General features: G+C 35.2%; 1 protein-coding gene across 2 annotated transcripts in view; it reads right to left on the bottom strand.

The window, feature by feature from the left end:
* Nucleotides 1–26897, bottom strand: part of TENM4 (teneurin transmembrane protein 4) — a 2813748-nt gene that overhangs the window by 2239672 nt on the left and 547179 nt on the right. Inside the window, exon 5 of one of the 2 annotated variants that reach the window (XM_072794811.1) lies at nucleotides 3218–3303. The exons of the other annotated variant lie outside the window; for it this stretch is intronic. The gene's annotated coding sequence lies outside the window, so the exon portion shown is untranslated. The remainder of the gene's footprint in view (nucleotides 1–3217; nucleotides 3304–26897) is intronic. 2 annotated transcript variants of the gene reach the window in all.

A 26897-nucleotide genomic window follows, 5' to 3' on the forward strand; every position in this document is an offset into this window, starting at 1 on the left:
AGAAATTCAGCGTCATACCATGCATCTTTTCTGGCCACAATGCTATGAAACTAGAAGTCAGCCACAAGAAGAAATCTGGAAAGACCACAAATACATGGAGATTAAATAACATGAAAGGATTGACCAGGAAATAAAATAAGAAATTAAATAGTACATGAAAACAAATGAAAATGAACACAACAGTGCATAACCTGTGGGATGCAGCAAAAGCAGTTCTAAGACAGAGGATTATATCAATACAGGCCTATGTCAAGTAGCAAGAAAAATCTCAAATAAACAAACTAACCATATACCTAAAAGAGCTAGAAAAAGAATAACAAACAAAACCTAAAACTGGAAGGGACTAATAAAGATTAAAGCAGAAATAAATGATGTAAAAACTAAAATGAAACAAAACAACAACAATAAAAAACAATAGAAAGGGTCAATAAAACCAGCAGCTTGTTTCTTTGGAAAAAAATCAATAAACCTATCAAACCTTTAACTAGACTTATCAATAAAAAATAGAAGGGATTCAATCAAATAAAATCACAAATGAGAAAAGAGAAATAACAACCAACACCACAGAAATACAAACAATTATAAGAGATTATTATGAAAAACTATATGCCAACAAGTTGGACAACCTAGAAGAAATGGATAAATTCTTAGAAACCTAAAATACCAAAACTGAAACAAGAAGAAACAGAAAATTTGAACAGACTATTAACCAATAAAGAAAATTGAACTACTCCCAAAAAACAAAAGTCCAGGACCAGGTGACACAGAAAAATTATTTGACATAGTATAGCATCCATTCATGACAAAAACCTTCAACAAAGTAGGTTTAGAGAGAACATACCGGAACTTAATAAAATCTTTATATTAAAAACCCGTATCTAACATACTCAACGGGCACAAAGAGAACTTTTCCATTAAGGACAGGACAAAGATGTCCATTCTCACCACAGAAATTAGACAACAAATGGAAATACAAAACATCCAAATCAGTAAGGAAGAAGTAAAACTTTCATATTTACAGATGACATGATACTATATATAGAAAATCCTAAAGATTCCACCAAAAATTACTAGAACTACTAAATGACTTCAGTAAGCTATTAGGATACAAAATCAATGCACAGGCACCTAGGTGGCTCAGTGGTTGAGCGTCTGCCTTTGGCTCAGGTCATGATCCCAGAGTGTTGGGATTGAGTCCTGCATCAGGCTTCCTGCAGGGAGCCTGCTTCTCCCTCTGCCTATGTTTCTGCCTCTCTTTTTGTGTCTCTCATGAATAAATAAATAAAATCTTTAAAAAAAATAAATATACAGAAATCTGTTGCATTCCTATACACCAATAACAATGTAGCAGAGAGAAATTAAAATAATCCTATTTACAAATCCACCAAAGATAATAAAATACTTAGGAATGAACCTACCCAAAGAGGTAAAAGCCCTGTACTCTGAAAAGTATAAAACACTGATGAAAGAAATGGAAGATAATGCAAAGAAATGGAAAGGCTTTCCATGCTCATGAATTGGAAGAACAAATATTATTAAAATGTCTATATTACTGAAAGCAATCTATACATTTAATGCAATCTCTATCAAAATACCATTATAATTTTTCTTAGACCTAGAACAAACAATCCTAAAATTTATATGGCACCACAAAAACCCTGAATAGCCAAAGAAATCTTGAAAAAGAAAAACAAAACTGGAAGGCATCACAATTCCAGACCTCAAGTTATATTACAAAGCTGTATAATTAAAATAGTATGGTACTGGCACAAAACAAAAAGATACATAAATCAACAGAACAGAATGAAGAGCCCAGAAATAAACCCAGGATAATACGGTCAATTAATCTTTGACAAAAAGGCAAGAATATGCAATGGGAAAAAAATAGTCTCTTCAACAAATGGCAATGGGAAAACTGGTCAGCTATATGCCAAAGGATGAAACTGTATACCATTTTCTTAGGCAATATATGAAAATAAACTCACAATGGATTAAGGACCTAAATCTGAGACCAGAAAACAAAAAATCCTAAAAGAAAACAGGCAGTAATTTCTCTGACATCGATCTCACTAGACATGTCTCCTGAGGCAAGGGAAATAAAAGCAAAAATAAAATACTGGGATTACATCAAAATAAAAAGCTTATGCACAGAAAAGGAAACAATCAACAAAACTAAGAGACAACCTACTGAATGGGAGAAAGTATTTACAAATGAAGCATGAGATAAAGGGTTACAAATCAAACCTTTAACTATCCAATATATGTAACAAACTTACACAATCCAACATCAAAAAACCCCAAATAATCCAATTAAAACTGAACAGAAGATATGAATAAATATTTCTTTAAGGAGACATACAGATGACCAAAAGAAACATGAAAATATGCTCAACATTACTCATCATCAGAGAAATGAAAATCCAAACCAATGGGGTATCACTTCACACCTGTCAGAATGACTAAAATCAATAACTCAGGGTGCCTTGATGGCTCAAGTAAGTGTTCAACTCTAGATTTTTGCTCAGGTCATGATCTCAGGGTCACAAGTTCAAACCCTGCATCAGGCTCTGTGCTAGGCATAGAGCCTACTTAGGATTCCCTCTCCCTCTGTCCTTACTGCATCCTTGGCTCTCTCTCTCTCTCTCTCTCTCTCTCTCTCTCAATACATACATACATACATACATACATAAAATCAATAACTCAAGAAACAACAAGTGTTGGCAAGGATGTGTTGTTCACTCTTGGTAGGAATGAAAACTGCAGCAACTGTGGAATACAGAATGGAGATTCCTTAGAAAATTAAAAATAGAACTTCTCTATCCTCCAGGAATTGCACTAATATATGTACTCCTATGTTTATAGCAGATTTACTTACAATAGCCAAAATATGAAAGTAGCCCAAATGTTCATTGCTAGATGAATGGATAAAGAAGATAATATTCTAATAATAATTTGTTAATAATTATTTTATGGCTGAATATTATTAAGGTATAAAAGAATGAAATATTGGCATTTGCAACAGCATGAATGGATCCACAGAGTAAAATGCTCACCAAATAAGCCAGTCGGAGGAAGACAAATACCCTATTATATCATACATATGTGGAACTTAAGAAACAAAATAAATGAAAGAAGAGAGGGAAAAAATGAGAGAGAAATAAATTTAAAAAAAAAGAACAAAAACAGGCTTAACCATAGAGAACAAACTGATGGTTACCAGAAGGAAGATAAGTGGGAGATGGGTGATCTTATCATGATGAACACTGAGTAACACTGGAATTGCTGAATCACTATTTTGTACGCCTGAAAATAATATAACACTGTATGTTAATTACACTGGAATCAAAATTTAAAATATAAATAAATAAATATTATAAACTTGAACATTTTTAAAATTAAAAAATTCTTATTTGAACATTTTGGTGAATATGTGATATAAGACCTTTTGAGAATTTACTTACTACATTCCATATTTCACACCCATACAATTTAAACAATCATTTATGTTCTCTACCAATCATTTTTTTTTTTTCAGATGTTTTTAGGTATTAACTTCTAAATTACTTTCACTAATGTCTATTGTTTTTAATGAAAAATCAAGATAACAGTGATCATGTAAGCTTGAGTTTGTAGTAAAACATGACTGTGCTCTACCACAAAATATATGGTCATCCAGATTCAAGTTGGCAACATATATCACTATGAACTTTAGTAATGTGATTCCACAATCAGAATGTGACAGTCCTGGACAACAGATATGCTGCATGATAAACAAAATGCTCTTATTGAAGGATGGATGGATGATTTATTACATGGTGAGTTGTATATTAGCATTATACCCATTTTATAGTGATAAAAAGAGATGAGTAATTTATGGGTATGCAAATTTACATGTTTAAATTAAGATCGTTTCATTAAAAGAGAACTTTTTTGTATGTGTGAATCACATGAAATATTTAAAATAAGTTATATTTTACTATCCATAAAAGGATCATAGTGCAGCGGAATGTTGATCTCTTTTGCCAAGAATACAGAATTAATCTTATCTCAGGCATTGAGTTACTACATTGTCTTCCTAAGCCCTATGGGAATGGAAGGAAGAAAGCAAAATGGGAACATTATTGAAGCACTTTAACTCTGGGAAATTATGCAAAGATATTTCTGATGGTATGGTTATCAAATAGAGACCAGTTACGGTCCACTGGGGACAATCTGTGGTCACTCTTAGCTTCCCATTTTCCTCCCAACTGCACTATTGTAAGCATTTAGGCCTAAAGCAATGGGAGCACTGGGAAGAACATAGATTGAAAATCACAAACACTTGAGTCTGAATTCCATTTTTGTTGCATTAGAAATTGTGCAAATTTAATACCATTATAACACCTTAAACTTTAACTTCCTTATCTTTCTGTTTGGGATAATTTTACCCCATTTCATACCAACTATGAAGGCTGAATGAGATTAGATTGTGTGTTTAACCAATCTAATGCAGTGTCCATAGCACATGTTTTATAATATATTAAATATTAATTCTCCTTCCATTGAGGGAAAAAAATAAATAAGGGTTTGACCCTGAGGAAACTGAAAGCACAGCCCCCATATGAGGTGACATCTTACTGTATTTTCTAATTTTTGTTTTTGTTTTGTTTTGTTTTGTTTTCAGAGAGAGAGAGGAGGGGCGGGTAGGGGTAGAGGGAGATTCTTAAGCAGGCTCCAAGCCCAGTGTAGAGCCCAATGTGGTGCTTGATCTCATGACCCTGAGGTCATGACTTGAACCAAAATCAAGAGCTGGGCACTTAACAACTAAATCACCCAAGCACCCCCTCTCATTTTTGTTTTGATTTGCACTGGATGCATTGGTCTTTAAAGAGATATCACCCTAGGTGGCTCAGTCTGGTCAAGTGTCTGACTCTTGATTTTGGGTCAGGTCACGAACTCAGGGTTGTGAGATTGAGCCCTGTGTTGGGCTCTGTGATGAATGTAGAGCCTGCCTACCTCTGCCCCTCCCTGATCACACACACCCACCTCTTTTTCTCTAAAGAAGAAGAAGAAGAAGAAGAAGAAGAAGAAGAAGAAGAAGGAGGAGGAGGAGGAGGAGGAGGAAGAGGAGGAGGAAGAAGAGCAGGAGTGGGAGGATTGGGGGGGAGAGACATCACTCTTTGAATGGACCTCAAGTCATGTAATAGTCACTATCTGGACCAAAGCAGGCATATGGGATAACAGAATAGCTTTTAGGTGGAAAACCAATTTCAAATCCTGGTAGTTTCTGTCTCTGACCCTGGGAAAGTTAGTTAACCATTTTTTTAAGTTCAGTTTTCTCATATGAAAAATAAAACCAAAAAAGTAAAAATGGGAACTACAGTAGCTAACACTCAAGGATTTATGGTAACCATAGTTTGTAAAGTCTGTAATACTGTGTCAGGCATACGGTAAGCACTAGAAAGCAGTAGATGTGAATTTTTTCATATACATGTTGCAATATTCTTACTGATTTTTTATATATTTTAATTTAGTAGAAAAAAATATGGACTTAGTTGCCTACAAAAATGCTCAGTGAAACGTCCACTTCAGGTCATAAAACCAAGCTTTGGCCCGTCTTGTAGGCACTTCATATTTTAATTTTGAATTTCCTGTGATTCAGAAAGCCTTTAAGTGTGGTCCTGGGGACTGACAGAGCAAAGATTGAACAAGACAGGAGAGAAGCCCTTTATATGCTACTCTCCCTATGTATATACATCAGTGAAGCAAGGATCTCATGGCTGAGAAGCTTGCAATGAAACCTCCTCGCCTCATCATCATCCGAAGTCCTTGACACAGAAACCCAGAAGCATTAAAAAGAAATGAAAAAGGTTGCCCATGCCTGTCTGAAGTAACTAAGTTACAAGGACCTTTGAGGATTTTTGTGAGCCACTGAAATAGGTTTTAGAGGGCTGAATTTGTATTTGTCTTTACATTTTATTACATTTTCATCTGACCACAGCCCCTACAGATGCAGCTTCATGCTCCAAGTAGTTCAGCTAGTGAATTTGAAGAAGGCTCCTGGGATAGGCATCTTTTAACACTCAACCGCTTTTTTTTTCACACTCTTTTCCTCTGGCCTCTCAAGGAATCATTTTCTTGTGCACTTGAAGGGGCTTTTGTTAAGTGGCCTGGAAGTGAGATTGCTGAGCATCATCTTGGCAAAATTAATCCAGGAGTGAAAATGCCAAAAGGGAACCAGTTGTTTCTATTCCAAACACTTTTTTTCAGTGTCTGAATGAGAAAGCAAAATGCTTCCTGCAAACCTCTCTTGTAACTCTGCTGAGGGTTATCAATGCCTCTTTCTTCCAATCAAGCTTTTCATCACAGCTGAAGGGAGGCAAGTCCTTAGCAAGCAGGAGACTTAATCTTACAATGAAAAAACCAGTTGCCGATCTCATCAGTCACTAGTGAAACTGCAATTGAATTCTTTAGAAATTATACAAGGGAATCGATGATGCGGAGAAAAAATAATTCACGAAGTGTTCAAAATGCACACAGTCACTAGCTTGCTGGGAGATAAAGGCATTGTCTCTGGGGTCTGATGATGGGGCCTCAGAGGCTACTTTCCTACTTTCCATTCATGAGGATTTGGACAACTCCGTCTCTATGCTTCAGGTTCCTTGTATCTAAATGGGATTACTTGAACTTCCATTTTCAGAGTACTCCATGTAAATCATTAACTCAAATCTCATGACTCAGGATTTGTGATAAGTATAACTGAGAAAAGCTGATATTTACCTTTAAATTATCCTAGAAAAAAAGCTGTTAGCAAGTTTCCATATGGATAAGATTGTCAGTGTTGTGATTAAATTCCTTAGGTGAAAGTTTATTTTGTCCATTTAGCTATCAATATTAGTTTTGAGGGCAGAGCTCCTCATGTTTGAGTTAAATTGAGTCTATTACTTAGTAACTGTAACTTGGGACAACTTAGTGGCTTCACTAACTGTCAACTTACTACTCTGTAAAATGAGGATAACGCTGGTGACTTTGCATGCCTAATGGGATGGCTGTGAAAAACAAATGGGAGAATGTATCTGCACTGCAAATGAAGAGATGCTCACACTCAACAAAGACTAAGTTATGATTATCAGCAGTAATAATACGATAATGATGATGAATTAATCTCTCTCATCAAGCACATCTAGCCATGTCCTATGTTTTTGCTTGCATTATGCTTCTGGATATACTCGAAAATATTAAAACTACAATTTACAATATAGTGTTAATTCAGAGCTCTAATTTATTCTAGTTTATCTCCTAATTAATTATTAATGAGGTTTCTTCATATCTAAAATATGCCCAAATATGGTCCTCTGTAGTTGACTGAATTGCTGCTCAAAATATTTGCTGCCTCCCTGCTCTGAGGGTTGTTTTCCCTGAGGAAGGATTATGTACATGCTGTCATGTACCTGAGTGGCCATGTGATTTACCGTGCCAATAAAATGTGAGTAAATGCAACAAATGTCATTTCCAAGACAAATTTTGTGTACAAGCTCATGGTTTTCAATGCCCCTTTTTTCCTCTCTGTCACCAAACTGCCAAGGCCCCAGACAGAGGCTGCTTTGTCAGCTTGGGTCCCAGAGAAGAGATGGCATAGCATGGGGCTACACATAACCCATAATGAACATATGATATAATCTAGAGATAAATTCTGAAAATGAAGTCATTCAGACTTTGAGATGGAATACAGAGCTGGTCAAGCCACTCCCGCCTAAAACACTTCACCCTCACCCATGGTATATCGTCCAAATTCCATAGCAAGATGTTTTCCAATTCTTGGGCCTGTATTCCAGACAACCTGTCCACAGCCTCATTGCCTTTACTCCCACATACTCACACTACCACATCTAGTAATTTCAGACTGCTTCTAGCTTTCGGAAAGTTTCATGTTGCAAATGGGTCTGTCTACTCCTCACCTTCTATAATCCCAGACTCACATTTTTCTTGCAAAATCTAGCTCAAATCGTTCTTTCTTTGGGAAGTTGGACCCTGCACCCCTTGATCCTGGTAGAGATAAATAATCTATCCCCTATATTCTTTCTGTCTCTGTGTTTTCTTCTATAAATACACTTAGCACAAGATACTAAAAGTACAATGTCTTAACTCCATGAGACCAGATCCAGGATCATATTTACTTTTCGTTTCCTGATGATCCCTGGAACAATGCAGACATTCAATAAATATCAATTTACATTGCCTTCATTTATTTTAAAGTGAGGGAAATTTAAACACAAACCATATGTTTTAAATGGAGGAACCAGATTTTGTGGCCTGAGGAGGTTCATACTTCTTTGTATGTCTCAGTTTTTCTCTCAGGAATAAATATTTTTAAATATCAGAAAGTGCTCTAAAGTTATCATGAAGCACTAAAAGTAGAAGTTATTAATCATCTTCAAGCTTATTTACAAACATATTTCATTAGCTCCCTCTAAGTCCCACTGGGCAAGAATTAATAGGATTTTATTGACAGAAATCTTTTAAAAAGAGAGTTGTCTCATTTGAAAATCAAATTAATGTGTCACAATGTAGATGAAATGTTCTAACCTTTTAAAATTCTATTTCATCTATTTTAGTTCAGTGACATGTACCTACCCTTATAATATCCTTCTGAACCTGGTATTTATACGAGCAACTCTCCAGAGTTAAATTAGTCATATATTTGGGAGAAAAGATGAGAATTTTCCATGTCACAGCCTTGTAGGAAACTTGTACACGGGGATGACTTTCCAAACTCTACTGAGAATCTCTATTTTAAAATAAAAATGCTACCACTATATACCCTTAAAATATTTCTGTGAAAGACTAGCATTATAATGTCCACTTTAGAGATGAGGAAACTGAGGCTCAGTTTGCACTAAGAATTCAACACAAGTGAGATGTGCAATGTGACAAGTTTGGGGTCAGACACAAGAGATTAAAAGAATGGCACTGGGCTCAGATCTCTATTCTCAGGTTTCTAGTGCAGTGAGGAGAGTACCTCACAAATTAAGAAAACAATTATTTCGGTGAGAGTTATAAAAGGTATGACACAAGTAGTAGAGGTATAGAACAGACAGAGCAAGTTATTTTGCCTGCGGCTGGCTAGGAGAAGGAAAAGGAGTGATTGATGTAAAGCTAAAGGAAGCCAATATTGGATTTGATTTTGAAGTATAAATAGTGCCACATGGACATGCAAAGAATACAGCATGTGCAAGGGTACGGTGGTAAAATAACACAGTATGCTTTTCAGAATTATGAATGACTTATTTCTAATTCAAACAGCAGGAAGGTAGGTTATATATTGACAAGGGATCAAGAACATGATCGCTGTTCCCATATTGCTTTTCCCTGGTGCAGGGGAAGGGAGTATCAATTATTTGCACCAGTGATAAGGGCATTTAAGATCTATTCTCTTAGTAAATTTCAAGTACACTTCACAGTACTGTTAACTATAGTCACTATGCTATATATTATATCCCCACAACTTATTCCTCCTATAACTGAACTTTTTTACCCTTTGACCAACACCTCCCCATTTCCCTGCATTCCAGCTGCTGGTCACCACCAGTCTAACCTCTATTTCTATGAGTTTGGCTTTTTTCAATTCCACATATAAGTGAGATCATGCAGTACTTATTTTTCTATGATTTATTTTCCTTAACATAATGCCCTCAAGTTTCACCCAGTTGTTGCAAATGGCTGGATTTCCTTTTTTTTTTCCTTTTTATTCGCTGAATGATATTCAGTTTTATAAATAATTCACATTTTCTTCATCCATTCATTTGTTGATAGACACTTAGGTTGTTTTCATGTCTTGGGTATTATAAATAATGCTACAATGAGCATGGGGATGTAGATTTTTCCTTGAGGTATTGTTTTCACTTTGCTACTGTTTGAATACTATCTATGCAATCCCTTGAACCAAAAGCTCCAACATAATGGATGGTTTCCAAACTTAGGAGTATGGACTTGAGAAAAAGATATTCTCTACCCTGGGAGGATAAGGACACTAAAGAGCAAAGCATTCTAAAATTCCTTTTTTTTTTTTTTTTAAGATCCTATTTATTTATTCATGAGAGAGAAACAGAGAGAGAGAGAGAGAGAGAGAGAGAGAGAGAGGCAGACATACAGGCAGAGGGAGAAGCATGCTCCCCGCAAGGAGCCTGACGTGGAACTAGATCCCAGATCCTGGGATCATGCCCTGAGCCGAAGGCAGACATGCAACCGCTGAGCCACTCAGGCATCCCAAAGCATTCTAAAATTCTGTGGAACCAGGCTCATTTGTTCATCCAAATCAGTTACCACTCTAATTAAAATTGTTTTGCTCTTCATGTATCTTAGTCATCAGTTAATTAAATGACCATAGCCTCACAGGAGGGGGTATCATGTGACCACTGAAATTTTGTTAATAAAAACTTAATAGCCTGAAAAATATTTACCATACAGTCTTTTAAAAACATGGAAATAAAATTGTAAATAGGGTGATTTCAAACTATGGAAAACAGTGTAAACATCAACTGTTTCAAAATTAGAAGGAAATACACTGACGTTGCAATGGTAGGTTTCTCTGGGTCGCAGTTGTCTGATTTTTAAAAAATTAATTTCTTCATAGGCTTCTGTGTTCGGCAATTTGTGTAAAATGAGTATATATGTTTATAATTACACACATAGAAAATATATATTGCTAAGAACCAACCTAAAAAATACCAAGGTGAGTATCACAACTTGTCCTTGGTAAAATTAGTTTTGCTTACAGTAGGGAAGGCAGTCCAGTCACAGACTGGGACACTCTCATTGGAAATAATTGAATCTTATTATCAAGAGTGCTTCATGAAACGCTTACGATTTACCTTGATCAACCGTTCAAATAGGTTTCTACTTCAAGAATTACCTTAAAGTCTTACATAATGCAGGACTTGGTTGACCTTTTATATAGGATTAAAGCACCGTATAATTAACTTCTTTATATACAGAGTTGAAACTTAATGAAAACATGAGGTGAAAAGCCAAGACTTAATTTGCAGAGTGATTCCTTTCCTATTTCACATCATGAACAGCTAAGTCTTAGTTTGGGGCTCTCTTTCTCTCAGGCACTTTGATTCTGACCAGGCCAACACTTGCTAAATGCATCCAGGTACCTCATTCAGAAAGAGCACAGAAAGAAGTAGGAATGGTAGAGCCCAAGGAGAAAGGGTAAGTATGAGCTCTGAGGCATAGCAAGCTCCTTACCACTCTGACTCAAGAATCAGACCAACCTAAACTCACATCTTAGTTCTAAACTTAACCAGAGTGTATTGTAGGAAAAGTACTCAGTCATTAAGCCCCAGTGACCTTGGGACACCTGGGTGGCTCAGTGGTTGCGAGTCTGCCTTTTGCTCAGGTAAAGATCTCTGGGGTCCTGGGATTGAGTCCTGCATTAGGCTCCCCGCAGGGAGCCTGCTTCTCCCTCTGACTATGTCTTTCTCTCTCTTTATCTCTCTCTCTTGCTCTGTGTCTCTCATAAATAAATCTTAAAAAAAAAAAAAAAAAAACAACCCAGTGACCTTAACTTTAAAATGGGAATAAAAATAACTGTATCTCACAGAGTTTTCTGGAAGATTGAATGAAGACAGTATGCATAAATCTTAAATGACATATTTTAAAGAAGACAGTAAATATTTACTGTTAATGCACTGAGGACTCTTTGTGCATGGTCCCTTTTTATGCTTCCAGCTTTAGATCACACTATTATCCCTCCCATCTCCCTCTCAGTCCAAGTCACATTGAAATAATTGGCATTTCTTGAACATCTTACTATTTTTTGCTTACAGCCAAAGCTATTGTTTTTCTCCAAAATCCAATCTCTTCTGCTTCCATAGTAATAGAATTTTCACTTGACATAGGGCTTCAAGGAACATATACTACAAATCCCAGCCTCCTTTGCAGCTAAATGCCACCAGGTTTTGGGAAATGAGATGTAAGAGAGTGATAGGGTGATTTCTCAGAATATTCTTTACAAGAGAGTTAGAGTGTGCCCTTTGTACACTATTTCTTTCTTTTTTAAAAAATCCTGCTGTCTAAATACAGATGCCAATTTGGACCAAGAGAATGAGGGTCATGCCCAGAGATAGTAGAGAAGCGAGTTAGAAAAAAAGCCTGGATACCTAAGGACTCTGACAATTCTGAAACTATATTTAATATAAACATCTCTCTAGCTTAAACCACTATTATTTGAAGTCTTCCTGCACATATAGACAAATCTAATCCTACAAATAGTACCAAACTCTTTATATATGCTAATGGTATGTATATCCTATTTCCTGAACCCATTTTTTTTTTCATAGATTTCTACTACTTTCCACGAAGATGTAGCCCAGATAGTTCCTCCTCCAGGATTCCTTCTTAAATCCTATAGGCTAGATATCATCTCTATTATAGCAATTATCACTTTGTGTATTTTGGTGATTACTTTTCTTGTTTGTTTCCCTGTTTACACTGTAAGGTCCTTGGGAGCTAGGAGTTTTATTTCTTCCTTAATTACACATGCTCTGTAGAGAGGCCAACCCAGGTAGGCACATGAAAACTGTTGAATGGATGAAAAGTGGATGAGTGAATGATTGGAATAATTGGAAGGAAAGAAAAGGAAAATAAAGGAAAAAGAATCTATGAGAATTTCTCTGTTACTAGTCAGCCAGCATCCTCATATCACTCGATATTTTTCCTCATCTGCTCATCCCCTCCCCCAGCAGTAGAAAGGAGCTGCTTCAACACTGAGTAACAATTGCCTTCAGAGTTCCTTAGTCACATCAGAATGCCCTCCTCCAAGGTTCACCGTAAATTCCTATTGATTTTTCTAAACAGAAATCTCATTCACTGATGTGACTGCAAAGGAAAGTAGGAAGAACAGTGTGAAATCCATTCCCTACCTAAATCTTCATTACCTTCTGCTGTTCTTGTTCCAAGATGATTCAATTACATATTATGTTCTCAAGTTCTTTTTTTTTAACCTTAGGGCTGCTTATGAAAAATTAAACTAGTTACATAAAAGAGATTATATTGCTGTTCTTCCACATCTAAGGAAAAAAAATGAATCATCAGAAACTAGAATAGACCAATACAAGTTATTTTGATTTAAATTTCAGATTAGTTCACTGGTGGGGTTTATGTGCTAGTATATTGCTACTACAAATTTTCCTGAAATATCAATACAAAATGTGATTAGATCTTTTTTCAAGGTCTTATTTCCTCCAATCTACAGAATATAAATTGCTTTCTAAAGACTCTCTTTACCTTACCAAATAATCCATATTGCTTAAATTTTTGTATGTGGTAAACATAGCCCTGGCAGTATTATCACAACTCAGACATGTTTAAATTCAGATTCAATTGGCTCCAATTATAGTGACTTCAGCCAATCGAAAAAGGATTTTAATATGAAACATATATTTTCAATGGTTCAGAGGATTTTAGATTTTAAACTCTGCTTTCTCAGTTAGCTTCTTTAAGTGATATGAGAGTAGGTAAGGGGAAGAGAAGCTCACTTTGATTATAACATAATTCAAACTAAACTTTTGGTAACAATGATTTACAAAGCCCCCAAGCAGTTTGAACTATTAGTATTAACTCTTCATAGGTCAGGTCTCAATCTATTTGTACAGTTTTATATTTTGGGGACTTCCTAAAGTCATTCAGGTCAACCTACCAATTTTTTTTTTTTTTGAGTACTTGTCAGATGCCAGTCACTGGCAGATAGTTGGGGCAGCTGCCTCAGGCAAACACAGTGCAGTTCAGTGGACACTTAGAGTAGTTTGTCAACTTACTAAGAGAAAAAAAAAAACAGAGTTCAATGAGCAATATGGAAACAGCAACTAGCTCAGTCTTGGCTGAACAAAAGCATCCTTTACAGAAGATCTGACGTCTATGTTGAAGTTATAAAGACACAGTGTGATTAGTCAAGGAAAATGGTGAAGGGGAAAAGTGTCACATATAGGAGAAGAGTTCAGCAGAGGAGCGATGAGGTAAAAGAGGCAAGGGCTGGCTAAGTTACCTACCATCTCTTCCATTTCATAAATTTGAATCTGGATCAGTTTAGCACAGGCCTCCTGCTGACTGAGGAGCAAGAATCATTTTTCATCCCATCCTGAGAAAGATGTAGAGTGGGGAGGCACAGAGACTCTGGAGGCAGGCCACCGGGGTTTGAATCACAGCTGTCATACTTCAGCATTTATTCACCTGTTCCTTATTTACTCAGGAATCATCTATTGAGTGTTCACTATGCTTCAAGGATTGTTCAAGTACATGGAATACAACAGTGAACACAACCGACAAAACTCCTGCCCTTGTGGAGGGTATTTTCTAGTAGGGGCAGATCAGCAATATTGATGAGCAGAGAAGGTATTTGGTACTTGAGATCAGGATATAACTGCGAGTGCAGTGGAGGGGCTAAGGTTATAATCTTGAGTAAAATGGTTAGGGTGGGCTTCCATGAGGAGGTGACATTGGAGAAAAGACTAGAAGGAGATAACGGGATTAATCACGCAAAGGCTTGAAGCTAAAACTCTGCCTTGCAGTATCATCTTTGGCAAGTTTACATCTCTCTGCTTTGGTACCCTTACCTGTAAAATGAGAATAATAACAATATTGGACTCATAGAGTTGTAATGATTAAATGAGTTATATATGTAACCATGCTTAGAGCAGTGTCTGACACTGAGTAAGCATTTATCTAAGTACTTGTTACTATTATTGTTATTGTTTAAATTGGGTCCCATTCCCCTCTTTCAGAAAATCTGCAAGAGGTTGTCTCTGCTTCCTTCCTCTTCCTCACTCTAGCTAAATCGACAGCAAATCACATTACTCAGTGTTCAAAGTATACACTTAGTTTGTCCTCCCCCACATTTTCTGTTGCTACTATCCCAATAAGGTGATTGGGATTACTCAAAAGCCTCTCAAATGGTCTCCTTGCTCCTTTCTTGTTCTATTTAGTTCTAGTCCATTTTCCACTTAGTGTTCTTTTTTAAACATAAATCAAATCATGTGACTTTCCTGCTTAAACCTCTAATAGCTTCCCATGGCACTCATAATGAGACTTAGATTTGTCCTCCAGTCTACAAAGTGATAGACCACCTGGGTGGTTTGGTCTCTTTCTGATCTTTTGTTCTGGTCAAACTGACCTTCCCATGGTTACTTGAAGAAGCTGAACTCTCCCTCACAAATTTCTTCTTGCTCTTCCCTCAACCTGGAACGATCGTTCCACCTGTCTTTGAATAGCTGGCCATTTCTTTTGATTCTTGTGTCAGCTGAAAAGTCATCTCAGAGAGGCTTCCAGTGACTATTCAGTCTACAGTCAACCTCCAGTTACTCTCCAACACATTAGCCTGTATTGTTCTCCTCAGGGGGCTATGTAAACCTGTCCTTGTCTCAGAGATAAGTAAGACACTTAAATCTTCTCTTGATCAAAGTGTACGTGTAAATTGAGACTGGTGGTTATTACCCAAAGAGGGGATCCTAATAGATCAGGGATTGAAGCTTCACAGTCTTTTCAGAATCCTTTGGGTTCTGCTACTCTACAAACTACTGAGGACTGTTTTCTATCTTAAATTATTTATAGTTTCCCAACTATGTTCTGTTGATATCATCTCAGCATCCTTGCACCGGTACAGTGTACATTTTCTATCTTATCCAATTGGAAAATTCCAAATATCACTTAAGAACTAATTTAGGGATCGTCTGCTATAAAATCATTTTTCTGAGCCACCTGCTCTATGCCACCATCAAAATCCATTTAAACCTCAATTTTAGTATTTGTCATATTTTTCTGGAACTATTCATTTACATACATCTCCTTCCCTTCCAATCTCAGAATTCTTTGAGAAGGGAAAATAAATTAATCTTTATGCCATGTTGTTCCATGCACAGTAAGTGTTCAGTGCTTGGTAAAATGAGTAATGAAGGGACAGTTTACCTGCTGTTCATCTCATGTATTATGGTGGTATTGTAATAACTGTGCTGTTGTGAATCTAGACCCAGATTCTGAGGTTTCAACAGGTGTGCCCTTTTTTTAAAACAAAAGACTCCATCCATTCATATTTGTGGTAGATTGGCTCTAAATAGAACTTTGACATAAAAATGGGCTTGATAGTATAGAACTGTGGGATCAAATTAATGTTTCATCTCAGAATGGGGTAATGTCCACTCAATTATATAATCAATAAATGAACTGAATTGCTTCAGGAAAATTACAATTTATTTTAAAGCTAAAATTAAATATTATGAAATAAAATGTAGCCTTGTGTCACAAATGTCTATATCAGATGTGGTTTAAAGACATTTAATTCTCTCTTGCCATCTTTTAAATGGGTCATAAAAATATGACACAATGGGCCAAAATTTATGATATTATTGGTTTGTAATATAATCTTAAAAATTATTTTTAAAGATAAATTTATGAGCAAGGATGAAGTCAATTTTGCACAAAACAAAGCAATTTTAATCATGCTGCGAACACTTTCATTTAAGTAAACCAAATATCTTTCCAAAAAGAATTTAAGGTAGTTTACAAAAAGTCATAACAAAAAATACATAATTAGAAAAATTAGAATTATGGATTTTTTAAAAGAAGCAATTTTAGTTATTTTGGGATTATCACTTAGAGTTATGAGCTAAAATATTATACATATCTCTATCAGCAAAGAAGATCTTTGCTTTAGGAAAAGAAAATATTTTCCTAGCACTCATTCTAAAATAAACCTGTCACCTACAAACTTGGTATAAGGGAGATCACATGACCTAGAGGGAAATAGTTTTGGAATCAATGAATAAAAGTCTAAGAATAGTAATAGGGACACCTGGGTGGCTCAGTGGTTGAGCGTCTGCCTTTGGCTCAGGGCGTGATCCTGGTCTGGGGATCGAGTGCCTGCTTCCCCCTCTGTCTATCTCTCTGCCTCTCTCTCTGTGTCTCTCATGAATAATTAAAAACAAAAATAATAGTAATAATAATAATAACAATGGCAGCATTCCAGGATAATCATGGGAAACTCAGCATGTGCCATTCTGTATATTTCCCTATAATTTCAAGGTCACTATTTTATAAATGAGTAAAGTGTTCAAGATGACATGATTAATAACGCTTCCAACATTCTTTTGTCTGACTCCAAGATTCATGCTTTTCCCACCATAATTCCTCTAAAATAAATAGAGAAGTGGTTAATAGTCCAGGTTATAATATTAAAACAAAAGTTATCAAGTGTGATTTGGTTGGGGATGAAGTTAATCTGTTCAAAAAATATATTGTCTTCTGCAGGTTTAAGTTTATTATATGAATAAAACTTAGACTCCTATAGGAGTAAATGGATAATATGGATAATATTTATTCACCAGACTATATTTTTTCCTCTTTTTTTTTTTTTTTTGGTGAGTAGCTCGCTGAGCTGACAGTATGCATTTATACTCCAACAGTAAACAGATTCAAATCCAGTGCTGAACAACACACTATGGTTAAGTGCTTAGATCACATTTGATCTTATGAAGGTCATTATCTATGTCATTACTCATTCAACAAATACTTGATGAATACCTTATATAAGCTGGGCACTATACTAGGCATGTAACGCTATACTTTGATTACAAAAATGCAAATGAAAGAGTCAACATTTTTTATGAGAGTTGAAAATCCCACCAATAATCTGGCTACACATCTCTATAACGTGTGAGCAGTGATCAGTTTAACCTTTATTGGACACATTCCATAGGGTTTTTGAAATTTATAAACTTTTAAATAAAGTGCCTAGAGCAAATACTAATAAATTTATAACATATGAAGCCAAACTTCCATCACCCATGCTCTTCCCAAACCCCTAAGTATTATAATTGCCAATTCAAAGCCATTTGTTTTCATATGCAGATGGACAGGACAAGTAAAACCTATCATTCATGTGAGGAAGATAACTTAGCGATACAATGCACCAATTTAATATGCTCTCTAGAAATAAAAGGGTATATAAAGGCATAAATAAATTTATGATTTTTTTCTTTGAAAAAAAGCAATGCCCATCTACAATATAAGCTCAACAGTTTTCTAGCCAGAAAAGAAATCTTAAATTACATGGAAATTGTACTTCAAACATCATCTACTCTAGAATGTTACAATTTGTGAAAATTGCTTTGGAGTTTTTATTTCTGGGTGTGCAAAGGAAATGTCTTATTATAATCAGTATTAGAAATTTGCTTCTATGCAGCATTATGGAACTTACACTCTCAGGGAGATTTTGGAACAGGTAAGCAAGCACCTCAAATGCAATTAGCTGGCATTAAAGAGCATTATTATCGATGTTTTATACTTCACCTAACCACAAAAGGTAAGAATCATGCTACCTAAATTACCAGTCACCCCTCCTCTGTTCTTCGCTTTCACTTACCTGATGTGTGGCTTTGGAATTTAAGTCTAATTGTCCTCAGTTGGAAGTAAATAACAAATTCTTTCAAGAAGGCAGTAACACTCAGAGTTATAAATGCCTAGAGCTTGCACTCGCCAACACCTGCTGCTACTGACAGAAACTCTGCTCTGTCTGTAATGGGTAGTTTCTTTATAGAACTAGTATGCTTGTTGCATTCTTGAAACAGAGTATTTTTAATTTATTTATCCAAAAGAACTAGGTGGCACTGAGTTACCATTATACATAGATCAGCAAAAAGGTTATTTCATAGCAGGGATTTATTTTATGCTGTCAAAAGGAGAGAATACTCTAAATAAATTGAAACCAGACTTTATTGGTTTCTCTGTTCCAAGAAGAGGAAATTATTTTGCTGAGGTGATGTAGGATCATGAAGACAGTGTTATTATTCCTCTGGATGTTTTGTTTAGTAGACAGGGAAAGGAATGATATTAACATTTATTGAGTTCCTGTGTAGAAGCTGGGTACTGTACTTGGCACCTATGTGGATGATATTTAATTACATTTCTGTAATAACACTGAGAGGTAGGTGTCATAATTCTAATTTCCCAGAGTAAAATAATAGCATGTCACCATTTATTGAGTGCCTACTATGTGCATGTCAGTTATGGCAGTCAATATGTTAAATCCTTCCTATACACAATCACATTTAATCCCTATAGCAATCCATTTTGTTGAGACTATGTGGGAATAACAGTGAAATGTCCCTGAAGAATATGTAGGTAAATGAAATAAACTCATCAATTTGAATTAGCTAGTAAACTCTGTACACTTTATATAACTAACTTTCTGGGTCGTGACACTAGAAGATGGAATCACTCTTATTTCTGACTAAAATAATTTAGGAATAATTCCTGAGATCTAGGTAAGTGACAGTTTAAATCAGTAAGCAAAAATGAAATCAACTGCCTTATAACTCCTCTAGACAAAACCTGTATGAACAACCATAAATTGGTTAACCTAGAGCAAAGTATATCTAATGCAGAACCGAAATGGAAGGAATAGATATAATTTTGCTATTTGGCAAAATATCCTATGATTTTAAAAACTCTGACATGTCTCCTAAAAGATAGTAAGTTTCCTAGAGCATATGGAAAAATCATTGAATTTGAGATTTAAGAAAAAAGTGCCGAAGGGCTTTCACTCTTCAAGGTTTATGGCTACAGACATCTCTGCTTCCATGGCAAGTCTATTCTTAAAGGCTTAAGTTTCCTCAAGGATGCACTCAGGTCACCTTTGGGGGAGAGAATAAGAAATTTCCTTGTTTAAATAATAATTATCAGTCCTCATTTCTGGTTTTCTGAACAGCATTCTGATGATAAAATCTTAGGATCAGAGTCAGAACAATGCCCAAAACAGTAGCATTTCTGTCCATAAAACAGTATGGAATTATCATTGTAAATTAATAATTTATGTTTTTCATCCCCCACCAATACACCCCCCACAGACCTTTATTTCCTAGAGAGATGGAGGCACTATCAACGTGTAGCACTACTTGAACTCGGGGTTTAGTGATCACCTTGTCACCAGACCACAGATGAAGATGAATTCTCTGGAGGTAAATGTCTCCTTGGTCTCCTACCAGATAGTTTGTTTCATCCTTTGCCAACAGGATCTCATTCATTCATTCATTCATTCATTCATTCATTCATTCATTCATTCATTCATTTTTTCTGATAGGATAAGTGTATCTTAAAAGGAATGATGGGTGTCTCCTCAATTCCTAGGATGAATCTGGATTAGTGGAAATCAATCATAGTAAGTAACTCCAGTCCCCTCATCTAGTGATTGCCTCAGGCCTGGCAGGTGAGACAAATCTGGCCAAGGCTTTGTAGAGGAAGCCTGGTAGGGGGCTTATAGAAGCTTTGTCTGCCTTCTCAAAAAGATATACCGAATAGACTTCTATTTTCTCCCTCTGGTCAGTGTCTGCTTCTAGTGGGAAGAGCTACTTTAGAACTCTGAGGGGAGCCACAGTGAAATAACAAGAAAATAAGCTGAGAAATGTACAGTGAGACAGGGAGAATCCGTTCCATAAACAGTCCCTGTATCAACTCTACCATCAACCACTCCTTAGGTAAGCTCATACATTTCCAATTGTTTATTTTAGTTGCTGTTTCTGTTGCTTCAAGCTCCATGAGAACTGATAGAAGCTTCATTCTGCCTTCTTCAGGCAACCTCCTTCTGCAACAGAAATATGAAGTAGTTCACAAATGATAGTGTCATCTTCTCTTTTCAGATGAGTAAACTAAAGAGCCAATGTATAGGAATGTTGTTAATGTTTCCCAAAGGCAGTGGTAGAGCTAATATTCTAACTGACATGCCTCTGACTCCAGAGTAAGATCTTTCTGCTACATGATACTTTGATGGACAGTGGAAGGGCTGTTGACTATTTGAGGAAGCTATGGATATATGTCTTAGAACTCATAAAGATAAATTGGATATAAATCTTTTGGAACTAAATGATGAAATCATCTTTAAAAAAAATTCCAGGAGTCTCTACATACTCAGGAGATATAGTGACTATATCAAGCTCTTGAAAATTGTTTTGCGGGGGTGCCTAGGTGACTCTGTGATTGAGCATCTGATTTCGGATTTCAGCTCAGGTCACAACCTCAGGGTTATGGGATCAGGCCCCATTTTGGGCTCTGTGCTGGACATGGAACTTGCTTAGGATTTTTCTCTCTTCCTCTCCCTCTGTCCTTACCCAGCTCCATCTCTAAAAAAATAAAAACAAAAAAGAAAAGAAAAAAATCACGTTGTGCTAGGATAATGTTATATGTATACCTCATCATTTTCTTTTCCAGCACAAGGAGGACTATGTATTTCAGTCTTTCTTTTCTATCTCAGGAACCACAGAAGATGATGGAAGGAGCCTATAATATAAATATGTGTGCAAGGCCAATTGCTTTAAAGTTCTACCTGTGGGTTTGCAAAGTTGTCTTAATAAAATCAGTAGAAAAAATATGCTTCTCTGCAAAATTATGGGATTTATACTTAAAGAACAGATAAGGCAAGCTTCCTAAATATAATTACCTAGCATTAAAGAATATTTTTATTGATATATTATTATCCAATCTTCCATACTGAATTAGTTCTCAAGCTTTCTGCTAAATAATAGTAAGCTGATTGCCTCCACAGAATTTCTATTTTAGTAGCACACACATAATATGATAAGGAAGAAATAAGTAAAATGTAGTCCAAATTAGCAACTATTATTAAAGAAAACATGAATGGAAACAAGTAGGATATCATTTGGAGAGGAACAGATAGTGAATACTTTTAGTAGGGCTTCCTGAGAAATATGTACATTGAAGTTCACTTTTAAAAATTAATTGTATAGGATTATAATTTATATACAATAAAGTGTGCCATTTAGCACATTTTGGCAAATGTGTGTATTCCTACTAGCACTACTATAGTGAAACTATAGCATACCTCTATCATCCAGAATCTTTCTTTGTCTCCTTTTCTTGATGATCCCTGATTTGTAATTCTAGGAAATCACTAATCTACTTTCTGACACTATATATCAGATTCTCCTTCTCTAAAATTGTGTATACATAGAATCTTACAGCATATACTCTTTTGTATCTGGTTTCTTTAACTCAGTATATTGATTGGGAATTCATCCATATCATAGTGTATATCAGTTTAAATTTATAAGTGTTTAAAATTTATTTTTATTTATGTCACTTTTAGGGATATACTGCACTCAGTTTATCCATTCATCTTTGATGGACATTTGAGTTGTTTCCACTTTTTACTATTATAAAATGTGTGTACTATTTGTTACTAATATGAAAATTTGTGTTCACATCAATTATCCGGCATATGTTTTTATTTCTCCTGGGCAAATATCTAGAAGAATTGCTGGGCCATATGGTAGGTGTTTAACTTCACCAAGAAAACAAACTGTTTTGCAACGTGACTATAGCGATATACTCTCCCATTAACAAATGCATGCCATATCCAATGGGTTCATATCCTCAGCAACATGTGGAGTTTTCACTGTTTTGTTGCGGTAGTTTTAATTTGCATTTTTTAAAAGATGAATGATATTCATGAGCAAAATGAGCATATTTTCAGGTGCTTATTGATACACACACGAATATATATAGACACACACAGTCTGCCCATTTTTAATTGGGTTATTTGGTATCTACTAGTGAGGTCTTTTTTTTTTTTTTTTTTTTTTTTTTTTTTTTATGATAGTCACACAGAGAGAGAGAGAGACAGAGACACAGGCAGAGGGAGAAGCAGGCTCCATGCACCGGGAGCCAGACGCGGGATTTGATCCCACGTCTCTAGGATCGCGCCCTGGGCCAAAGGCAGGCGCCAAACCACTGCGCCACCCAGGGATCCCCACTAGTGGGGTCTTTATATATTTTGGACTTAAGACTTTTTCAAAAATATTCATTGCAAACATTTCCTCCTAGTTGGTAGCTTACCTTTTTGTGTTCTTAGTGGTGTCCCCTGAAGAGCACAATTATTTCTTAAATAATCCATGCTTTTTTGTATCCTATGAAACCTCTACCCATCCCTAGGTCATGAAGATTTTCTCCTGTGTTTAGTTCTGGATATTTTATAATATATTAGCATTTATATTTACTCCTACAATCCTATTAGAATTTAATTTTTGTGTGAGGTAAGCTAAGGATTAAGATGCATTTTTTTCCTATATGGAAATTTGGTTGTTCTAGTATGATTTGTTGAAAAGACTAACATTTCCTCATTGCATTACCTTGGCACTGTAAAATCAAAAATTTCCTTGGCACTCTAAAACATCAGTTACTATTTGTGTTGTCTATTTGTGGACTCTTTATTCTTTTCCATTGGTTAACTTATCTGTCCTGAAATCAGTACCACATGGTCTTGATAGAGACTTAGAATATCTTAAACTTACATAGTGTAAGCTCTCTAACTTTGTTTTTCTCCTTTATGTTTTTTGTCTTTCCATACATATTTTAGAATAATCTTGTCTTTTTCTACAAAAATTTTCTATTGGGATTTGGATAGGAATTGTATTTTCTAATTATTAACTGACATTGCATGGAAATGAAATTGAATTTTATATATTGTCTATTTCCTGAAGTCTTATTTCACTCATCATTTAAAGTAGATCTCTTCCTACATTAACTAGGATTTTGTATATAGATACTCATGTCCTCATATTATCTGCAAATACACACTATTTTATTTCTTATTTGCCAATCTACTAATCTCTATGTTTTTTGTTTTGATTTTATTGCACTGATTAGAACCTCCATTATAAAGTTGAATATAAATGGTCATTCTTCATTCCTGATTTTAAGGGAAATCACACACCCTTTTATTAGCGATGATGTTAGATGTAGACTTTATCATATTGAGATGGTTTTTATAATAAGTAGCAGTTGAATATTATCAAATAATTTTTCTGTATCTATTAAAACAAGCACAGTTCTCTTTTTTATCTTATTGTGAATGGCATTGATTGATTTTCAAATGTTAAAACAAAATCACATTCGTGAGATAGACTCCATTTAGTCATGACATATGATTCCATATTTTTAGGTTGCTAAGTTTAATTTGCTAATATTTTGTTAAGAAATTTTATGTCTACCTTAATGAGAGATTTGATATGTAGTTTTATTTTGTGCACTGTCTTTGTCTAGTTTTAGTATTAAGGTAATGCTCATTTCATAAAGTTAAATGACAAGTGTTCCTTCTAGCCTCTGCAAGGTTCTCAGTAATACTGGTATTGCTTCTTTCTGAAATGTATGCTCAAGTACATTGATGAAGCGTTCTGAGTCTATTGTTCTCTTCATGAGAAAATATTTACTTCTAAATTCAATGTCTTTAATAGGTTATTCAGTTTTTTCTATTTCTCCTTAAGTTAATTTTGATAATTTGTATTTTTAAGGAATTTGTACTTTTCTTCTATGTAGTAAGAAGTACATAGTATTAGAAGCTATTAATAATGTATTTTTAAAATCCTTTCAATGTCTCTATAGTCAATAGAGATGCCCTCTCTTTTGTGATATTGATCGTTGTGTTTTTCTTTTTTGTCATTATTAGTCCAGCCAGAAGATTAGAAATTTTATTTCTTTTTTCAAAAAATCAACTTACCTTTTTGAATTTATATATTGTCATTTTCTGTCATATTTATTTTTATTTTTAATGTCATTGCTTTCTTTCCTCTGTTGAATTTGGGTTTAAGTTGCTTCTTCAATTTTTTTCCCTTTTTTAAAAAAATTTCTTTTAGTTTCTTAATGTATATGCTTAGATTAAAAAAAAATAATATAAACAAAGGTATAAATTCCTCTCTTGGCAGTATTTTAACTATCTCTTACCAAACTTGGATATGTTGTAGGGTTTTTTTTTTTTTTAATTTTCATCTAGTAAGAAAAATTTCCATTTTCCCTTAAGATTTTTTTTGACCCATGCATCACTTATAACTATTTTGTAGATTTCGAAATAATTGGGATTATACCATATATTTCCTTTTTTTAAAGATTTATTTATTTATTTGAGAGAGAAAGCATGAGCACAAGTGAAGGGCAGAGGGGGAGAGAGAATCTCAAGCAGAGTTCCCACTGAGTGCAGGCCTGATGTGGGACTCAATCTCACAACCCATGAGATTATGACCTGAGCCAAAACCAAGAACAGGACATTTAACCCACTGAGCCACCCTGGTGCCCCTCTGTGTGTACTTTTAAAATGATGTGTAATTCTTTTGTTGTTGAGTAGCATGTTTAATATATTATTATTAGGCCGAATTAGTTGGTAGTAACCATGGAATCTTCTCTGTATTTATTTTCTGTCTATTTGTTTTTCTCAATTACCGTGTAAGGAGTGTAGACATTTCCAACTATAACCATGGATTTATCTATGTTAATTTTCAGTTCTGTCAGTTTTTGCTCTGTGTATTTTGAATTTTGGTATGGCCTTTTGATGACTCACCTTCTTTATTATTATGAAAAATCTCTTTTCCTCCCAGGAAATATTTTTTCTGAGGTCTACTTTGACATGAAACATTCTATCAACTCCAGGTTTCTCATATTTAGTGTTTGAGTTTTATGTATCTTTCCATTGAGTAGCTTAATTTTGATGGGGCTTATTATGTTAATTATAAGATGTTTAAAGCCATTATTATTCAATTGCCTTTCACCTATGCTCCATTATGTTTAACCTATTACTCTCTTTTTCTATGGAATTATGACTGAAAAACACAATGTATACAAATAGCAAATCATTACATTGTCCTACCAGTAACCTTAACCTGTCTCTTAATAATAAAAGTGAAATTCTTCAACTGCTGAGCCACCCAGGCATCCTTATCATTTTCCCTTCCTTTGTGCATTTCCTAGCTTCTACCTGAGATCATTTTCCTCTGGCTGACAATTTTCTTTAACATTGCTTGTAGTGCTGGTGATAAATTCTCCCAACCCTCTTTAAAAAATAAATCTTAATTTTACTTTTATTTTAGAGGATGTCACTTTGATTTGGCCCTATTTATTTATTTATTTATTTATTTATTTAGACTTTATTTATTTAAGAGAGAGTGTGTGTGGACAACAGAGCAAAAGTGGGGGGAGAGAGGCAGAGAGAGAAACAGACTCCCTGCTGAGTATGGAGCCTGACATGGGGCTAAAAGCAGGATCCTGGGGTTATGACCTGAGCCAAAAGCAGATGCTTAACCAAGTGCCCCTGACCCTGCTTTATAATTCAGTTAGACAATCCTTGTCTTTTAATTAGAATATCCATGCCATTTACATGCATAGTAATTATTTATATGGTTGGATTTAAATAAATTATCCTAGTAATTGATTTTTATACATCCCATATGTTCTTTGTTCCTTTTCCTTCCCATTTGCTTGCATTCTTTTGGATTGATACATTTTCCCATATCCAATTTCCATGACTGATTTATTAGATAGAACTCATCATTACTATTTTAAATTGGTTGTTGTAAAGTTTGCAATATAGGAGTGCTTGGGTGGCTCAGTTAGTTAAGTAACCAACTCTTGGTTTCAGCTCAGGGCATGATCTCAGGGTGGTGAGATTGAGCCCTGACCGAGTAGGGCTCTGTGCTCAGTGGGAAGTCTGCTTGAGATTCTCTCTGTCTCTCCATCTCCCTCCCGCCCCTCTCCCCCATGCTCTCCTTTTCTCTCTCTCGCAAATAAATAAACCTTAAAAAATAAAGTATGCGATATGTATCTTTAAATTATCCATATTCTATATTTAAATATTATACTACTTCATGTATAATACAAGGTCCTTAAAATATTAGACTTCCAATCTGTATTTCCCAACTTGCATATGCATTTTTTTTACCAATTTACATGCTATCTTTGTCATTTTCCTTTCTTTTTTTTTTTAAGATTTTATTTATTTATTCATGAGAGACAGAGAGAGAAAGGCAGAGACACAGGTAGAGGGAGAGGCAGGCTCCATGCAAGCAACCTGATTTGGGACTTGAACCCGG

This window comes from Canis lupus, chromosome 23 (genome assembly GCF_048164855.1).
Source record: "Canis lupus baileyi chromosome 23, mCanLup2.hap1, whole genome shotgun sequence".
Classification (NCBI taxonomy): domain Eukaryota; kingdom Metazoa; phylum Chordata; class Mammalia; order Carnivora; family Canidae; genus Canis; species Canis lupus.